Source organism: Mytilus galloprovincialis, chromosome 6 (genome assembly GCF_965363235.1).
Source record: "Mytilus galloprovincialis chromosome 6, xbMytGall1.hap1.1, whole genome shotgun sequence".
In the NCBI taxonomy this organism is placed as follows: Eukaryota; Metazoa; Mollusca; class Bivalvia; order Mytilida; family Mytilidae; genus Mytilus; species Mytilus galloprovincialis.
In genome coordinates, this window is record NC_134843.1 from 6,599,572 (window position 1) to 6,607,945 (window position 8,374).

Genomic DNA, 8,374 nt, shown 5'->3' on the forward strand with positions numbered 1-8,374 from the left:
AGTCCATATCTCAGATACTATAAGCAATAGAGCTAGTATATTTGGTGTATGGAAGGACTGTAAAGTGTACATGTCCAACTGGCAGGTGTCATCTGACCTTGACCACATTTTCCTGGTTCAGTGGTTTTAGTTAAGTTTTTGTGTTTTGGTCTGTTTTTCTCATACTTTATGCAATAGGTCTACTATATTTGTTGTTTGGAATGATTGTAAGGTGTACATGTCTAGCGGGCAGATGTCATCTGACCTTGACCTCATTTTCATGGTTCAGTGGTCAAAGTTAAGTTTTTAAGTTTTGGTCTTTTTATCTAATATTATATGCCAAAGGTGAACTATATTTGGTGTATGGAAATATATTATGATCTATATGTCAGTCCCGCAGGTTTTTTTTACCATGACCTTAATTTCACGGTTCATTGCACAGTGTTAAGGTTTTGTGTTTTGGTCTATTTTTCTTAAACTATAAGTAATAGGTCAACTATATTTGTTTATGGAAGCATTGTTAGCTGAACATGTCTGCCTGGCATGGTTCATCTGACCTTGACCTCATTTTCATGGTTCATTGGTCTTTGTTTAGCTCTCTTGGTTAATGTTAAGTTTATGTGACAGTTGTAATAAAGCTTTATACTTAGGACTATCAACATAATATCAATGATAAGTAAAGAAGGCGAGACATTTCAGTGTGTGCACTCTTGTGGTTAACTGCCTACAGTGCTTACAGCGCTTTGATTTAATTTTATTGTCACAAACAAAACAAGTTCTTTGGTCTATTGGAAGACTCTCGTAGCGTCCTGTCTCCACACGTATTGGGGCAACACCACAGCGAAACTGAGAGTATGCTCTTCTGTGCGATGGTATAATAAGTTTATCTAGGTTAAGTTCTGTATATACATCCTGTTTAAATGTTCTATCTGTACGTAGTTTGTTACCTCCTGGTCCATTTCGTCTGGTAGTGTCTTTATGCAAATCTTCATTCCATTTCTGTTTAAAGTCGGACATAAGTTTTACATGTATAGCATTGTTAACTTGCTGCTTATCAATATCAGAGTCATTAAACAAGTTCGCTATACCACATGATTCGAATAGACTATAAATTCTAAAGTTTGAGTTTTTGCACACTCACTGACCACAGGCGCTTGGGTATATGATACAGATTTTTTGGGGGGATTTTTTTTTTTGCTGATTAAAATATTAAATTTTCTATATTTATAATACATACCTTTCACTTCTGTGCATGTCTCACCTAGTTTCGAGTGATTTAAACGACCCAGAGAAAATACCCAATTTTACTTTCCATACTCTGGGTCGTTTAAATATGGATAGTAAAATTGGGTATTTTAAATTCTCCCTCATAAATTCGTCCGAATTTAAAACATTTCTAATCTATCTACATGACGAAATAAGAGGTAAGTCAAAATGTAGGTTTGGTTTGCTCGCAGTAACTTCTTATTTTTTGTGCGATACAACATTTAATTATGATAATAAGACATTACAAATATATCCCAGCAAATACACATCTAGCTATTCCAAACTAAATCATTATAAATAAATAAAAATAATATACTATGCAGAACGTATTGTTACTTTGAAGTTACTGTGAGAACCTCGATACAAATTATCCAAGTATCGGACTTATATACCCCACCCGTATTCCCGCCTATGAAATGCTCGTGCAGTACTCACTAAAGACTTATATATAGATACTATCCAAGTTCTTCAAACTTGTTTTACAACTTGTTCTACAAACCACAGTTACTAAAGATAGAAATAGATAAGGGAAAACTCCAAATATAACGGAATAGAAATAAGTTTAAATTCTCCCTCATAAATTCGTCCGAATTTAAAACATTTCTAATCTATCTACATGGCGAAATAAGAGGCAAGTCAAAATGTAGGTTTGGTTTGCTCGCAGTAACTTCGATGTAACAAAGGAAAAAATAAAAACAAAAATGTTGTATAAGGATTATATACCAAGATTCAGAGAGACAGCCATCTGAGATTTTAAAGTGTCTTTTATATACCCATCTTTAGCTTTATCAGAAGCCCATCTACCATGAGCTTTAAGTAACCTATCAGATACGCCTCGATTTGCGCCAGTGGAAGCACCACCACTTCTTAAACTATGTAGCCCCAGGGGCGGATCCAGCCATTTTAAAAAGGGGATTCCCAACCAAGAGTAAAAAGGGGGGGTCCAGCTATATGCTCCCATTCAAATGCATTGATCGGCAAAAAAAAGGGGGAGTTCCAACCCCCGGAACCCTTCCCCCCCTCTGGATCCGCGCCTGAGCCCAAACTTGGACTTATCTATACCAATGTCTGTCAAACTCTCTAATAAAATCTCCTTAGCTCTAGTATATGACAATGGATTATTTATACTGCATAATTTATAAACAGCTTTTGATTTTAAGTAAGAAAGCGCCCTAAAAATATAATTATCTGAATGCAAATTCAACTGGGCTAAATCGATGTACCTTTTCAACCAAAGAACTGGGCATAAATCTGTGCCTGTAGCAGCTATAATAACAGAATTGCCCCTTCTATATAAATCAGTTTTAATTTTCTCAATACAAATTTTTATATAACTGTCATAGAATTCAATATTGCTCATCTTGATATTGGCCAATTCGCTATACCTCAAAAACCCAGAAAACCCTAATAGAAATAAAACTACCACTCTCAGTTTCTTAAGATCAGAAGAATCTCCAAATTTCAAAACAATGCTATTTAATATATCAGGCGTAATTGGCTCTTTTTTAATTATAGGTTTGCTTAACAGTCTCCTACCACCTTCGTAAATAAGACCTAGAAATTTATCTGAACAAGGATTATGTTTGAAATGAAAATCATGGAACCATTTAATTGCATAAAAACTAGAATCTAAAATTGCGACACTGGATCCCTGTTGAACAAGTCCACCTAAATACAGCGAAACTGTTGTGATCGTCCCAGGTAAACACTCAAGCGAACATGTATTACACCACTTTTCAAACTTCTTAAAATAGCACTTGTATTTCTTAATGGTAGCACTGGATCTCGCTGATTCAACGAAAGACGGCAAATCTCGAATGACACTGGCGAATCTCGAATCATTCACTGTAAATATACCTGACGCCTGACGCGTCCGGACGTGTTCAAAATTTGTACACCGAATGTTCAATATTTTAACGTCATATGTTAATGCTTAGAGACGTGTTCAAAGTTTTAACGTTTGTGTTAAAACTACTAACATGTGTGTTCAGACACAGTGAACACCGGTGTTCAAATTCTGATGTAAAAAAAGAAGACAGTCGTTTGTCCGATTTTCTATCCTTCTAATTGGCAAATTCAAAAAGAAATTCTTTAAAATATATGAATGTATACGCAGGATGATGATCTTGTGAATTTTTTACTAATATTTTAGTAATTGGGAAATATTAAACTTCCAAGCTGGCATATACATGATATATGTATAGTTTATGAACTTATTTTATTATTATTACTAGTTTTCCTTATTTTTAAGTGACAAAATAATGCATATCAATTAGGCCTGTTATGATAATATCGTAATAAAAATATGTCGATGTTTATCTTATTTCATGATCCGTTCAGTTTATTAACATTACATGTTCAATCAGTGTTCAAATCGCTCGAAATTTTGAACACCTCGCGTTAAAAAAAATATACCAGGGTACCAAATACCGGAAACAGATATCGGCTGGTGATTTAGGCGGTTTAACGAAGAATGGATACACATAAGGAAGAGAACTGGAGAAGGGACTTCTATCCCACATGAACATGAAAGAAGTGAGTAACAAGTTAGGATAATCTCCATAGGTGGTTCGATGGCTTCCTTGTTATTTTCTCATGTCAGATATATATTTGTCAAATATTCATAACTGTTATATCCAAATATTCAACAAAATAAAAGACAAATTAAAGAACAGGATTTAGATTAAACGTTCATAACAAATGATTTCCTAAACTGATGAATAACCAGTCTGTGATCGTCTGTCTGTTATACAGAATAAATGATGATTGTTGCCAAGTTATCCACGTATATTAGCTGAAGATCGCTGAACACTAAGTGTTAAGAAATCTAACATCAAGTGTTCAAACATGAAACACAAAGGCATTAAAAACTGAACACCACATATTCAAATGATGAACACTAAGTGTTAAATAATTCTAACATCAAGTGTTCAAAAATGAAACACAAAGGCATTAAAAACTGAACACCGCACATTAAATTGATGAACACTAAGTGTTAAATAACTCTAACATCAAGTGTTCAAAAGTGAAACACAAAGGCATTAAAAACTGAACACCACACATTCAATTGATGAACACTAGTGTAAACATTTGTAACACCATTTCAGTTGACTTAGAAAATGCATTCGTTTTTTTTTATTTGCAGGAATCGTTAGATTGAAATGTTTGAATTAGGAACCGGTAGCCAATAATCCCACGAAGGTCATTTCTGCATGCTATGAAGTGTTGAAAAAAAAAAGATATCAAAAAAGGTATGACAATATATGTTTATTAATAGCTTATGTGGATGTATTATTTCTATATCTGTATACCTTAGGTCAAGAAATCGACTTTTGTAATATAGAATGTCAAAACTTGCATTTCAGTGCCATAGAATATCAATTTGTACTCTAGTATAGATCTATATCGAAATTAAAGCATAACAATCATTGTATAATTTGATGTTTTATAAAAAAAAAAACTCTCTTCTATTAATTTTAAATTTTATTTTGCAGGATATATAGGCTCATAGACATTACTTGTTGTGGATGACTTTGATATTTGGAACTTTAAGTGAAGATGCACTGAAAAGTGGAGCGTTCATTGTATGTGATCGTACAAGAACTCTTGGAATTTGCAAACTTTTAAACTTTCATTGTGACAAATATCTATATCATAAACTATCTACTTATCACTTTGACATGCTTTTTCGGTTAGGATACACATGATGTAGCAACTATCTTTTCATGTAGGGGTAAATACTTATTTGTGATGTGAAGTCAATTTAAAAACATTATGTATGTGATTTCACTGACTGTTACTTGTGATATCATAAGGTATTCTTGTGTACTTTTTTTTACATGTCTTACATATATGCTCATTTGATTATATAAAGAATTACTTGTTAAAATATGTTTTATTGTTATATTTTGCCTGATTCAATATAGTTTTTATAACAGTTTAATTAAGTTTAGTATTTATGGAACATTATGTACGCTTGAAAATAGAACATGTTCTACATTTGAACACCATCACATTGAACACCTATGTCAACTGTTCTGAATGTTAACATCTGGTGTTCTGGATCTTAACATTTCTGGTTTTGAACATGTTCAGTGTGTTCAAAAAGTGTTACATGGCTGTTGAACGCGTCGACGTATTAAGATTTTGAACATTCGGACACGTTAAATCGTTGAACACTAATGTTAAGGTCTCTAACATCAAGTGTTCAAAAATGAAACACAAAGGCATTAAAAACTGAACACCACACATTCAATTGATTAACACTAGTGTAAACATTTGGAACACCATTACACGTTCAAAAAGTGTTACAAAAAAGCGTTCAAGCAGTGTTCTATTTATTAACACTTAGATTTACAGTGTTAGTATAGGTCTCAAATTGTTTCCATTGATCTGGAAAACAAATAGTATAATGAATACTAAGCAAAAAGTGTTTAATATGAATTTACGTATATATATACATGTAACAAACAAACATTGCGGAATTTTACCTCGCAATTCATATTTATAAACTGTGGCAATCAACCCTCACAGTATAAAAGTTCATACAGATGTTAAACATCATAACTGCGGCATTCAACCATCGCAGTATCTCAAAATCAATTTCATACAAAAGTTATACACACCTATTATATCTTAACTGCGGCATTCACTCTTCGCAGAAAGAACTATACTATAAATTGAAACGTTTTCTACAGCTAAAACTGTCCAATATACATCACAATGTTAATATCGAGAGAAATCTAGTAGCAATACATATACATTGCTGTTAAAAGGTTTCTGTGCGAATATACTATTTTCTTGCGAACCTTTTGTGAAAAAGTTCATAGGTTTTACATACTCTCTAAAATCTATAACAAAATCTTTAAATTTGTCTGTAAATCTATTGACTAAAATAGGCCAAAACAATGCTGATTTCCATTTTGGTACAACCAATGTACCTCTAGCTCCACATAGCTGCATATGATTTAAACACTTACTAACTAAATGGACTGGAGGAACTAACCAGTTATTATGGCCAGACCAATCATATGCGAAAGCATCCACCCCCGAGGTATCCGGTGTAAAGTATTTAGAATTAAAAAATTCTACTTTACTATTTTTAGAATCCGCAAAACGATCACATGTGAATGGCCCCCACAATGAACTAAAATACGTAAAAATATGCGTTGAAACGCCCCTATCATCATAATCAAAGATTTTACTTAGATAGTCTGCGTAATAATTCTCATCTCTGGGAATCCATTCAAGTTCTAAGAAAATATCACAAGATAAACAAATGTGGAATATACTTAAAGCGATTTCCTGCAACTCCATTTTCATGCTACCCTTTTTAACAATATGTACAACATTTTGGTTATCAGTATACAACTTGACAAATTTTCCTGCTAATTCAGACTTAAAACATGAAATATTGTTTTCTACAGTTTTTAGCTCTCTCCATGTAGAACTTTTGTCTCGATCGAGACCATCAAACATAAAATGTACAATTTTGTTATCATTTGAAATAAACCCTGCACCAGCGTACTGACTAGCATAGTAAATATTACACGCTGAGGCATTCTATTCATAGGTACAATTCGTTTGAAAGACAATGACTCGCACTCAATATACCAAAACTTTAACTCTTCTAAAATATAATCATTTACTAGAATTTTCTCATCCTATGAATTTCTACAACATACTAACATATGCATGTGCTTTGTCATTATCTGGCAAACATTACCAAGTGCGGGAATCATGGATATAATTTTTCCGCATATTTTTGCTATGTTTCGACAAGTAAAATGCGTATTACGTTCAACTAAATTAGAAATAGCCTCTTTTAAGGTTCTTAATTTTTTGGTCGATATTTCTAAAGTACAATCTTTAAAATTCCAAACAAAACCCAACCATTCAATCACATGGACTGGTTCCCATACACTCTTTTCTGTATTAGCAATAAAACCGGAAAGCAGTAAATCTTTTCCGACTATTTTTGATATTTTTGAACAAGTTTCAAAATTTTCTGCAATTCCCATACTGTCGTCTAAATAAACTACCATAGGGAATCCTAATGATCTCCAATATTTAACTAAAACACGTACGGTCTTTGTAAATACATGACCAGCCGATGAAAGTCCAAAAGGTAAAACTGTAAAATTAAAATATCTAGCCGTATCGCCATATTTCCAAGAGAATCCCAAATATTTTTGATGATCGGGGTGAATGTCCAAATGATGGTAACCCGACTTCATATCAAATTTAAACCCGAAACTGTTAGAATTGACAAAAGTTAAAGCTTCTTTTACTCCTTCGAATTTTACTTTCTGTTTTTCAACAAATTTATTAATATGTCTTAAATCTAAAACTAGCCTTTCTTTTCCTGAACTATTAACCGAAACAGTAAGTGGATTAACCACAAATGTGCATTTAACTTCTGTTATACAATTTTTTGATAAAAGTTCCTGAATAGAATTTTCAACAAACTCTGAATGCTGTAAGGCTGATCTATTATTTTTGAGAATAACAGAAGGTGGATCACTAAAAAATGGAATTCTATAACCAAAATCAATAACGTTCATAATAAAATCATTAGCATGGAGTACATTTTTCCAATATGATGAATGTTTTTTTCAAATTGCCTTTAACATTTACAAGATTTTTGCCAGATTTTTTCTCATAATTGTTACCAAATTCAAATAAATACTCAACTTCGTCAGTTTCTGTGCTGTTACTGTGTCTTTCCTGTGTGTTGATCCTGCTGGAACTTTGGTGCACTAAAAGTGGCTGTAGGGGTACTTCTTTGGGGACAGTTCCGTGCGAAATGCCCGGGTTGATTGCAGTAGAAGCACTTGTATTTTTCTTTGACTCCGTCTGTACCACCGACTTGGCTAAGGCTAAAAGCTTCTGGAATTAAATTTTCCTCGACTGGAACCACTGTTTGCAGCATCGGGTTTATTGTACGGCTTATAGTTTCTTTTTCTAGCAGCCCTAGAAATAGCAGCGCGTAAATCACTAGCATCTTCTTTATTTTCTGCCAACGGACTATCCAAATATTCCTTTACTGTGTCCAAACCTTGTTTATCCGCTATCTTAAGGATCTTATTCCGCTTTCGAAGTACTTCTTTCTCCTCGGAAATGATACTAC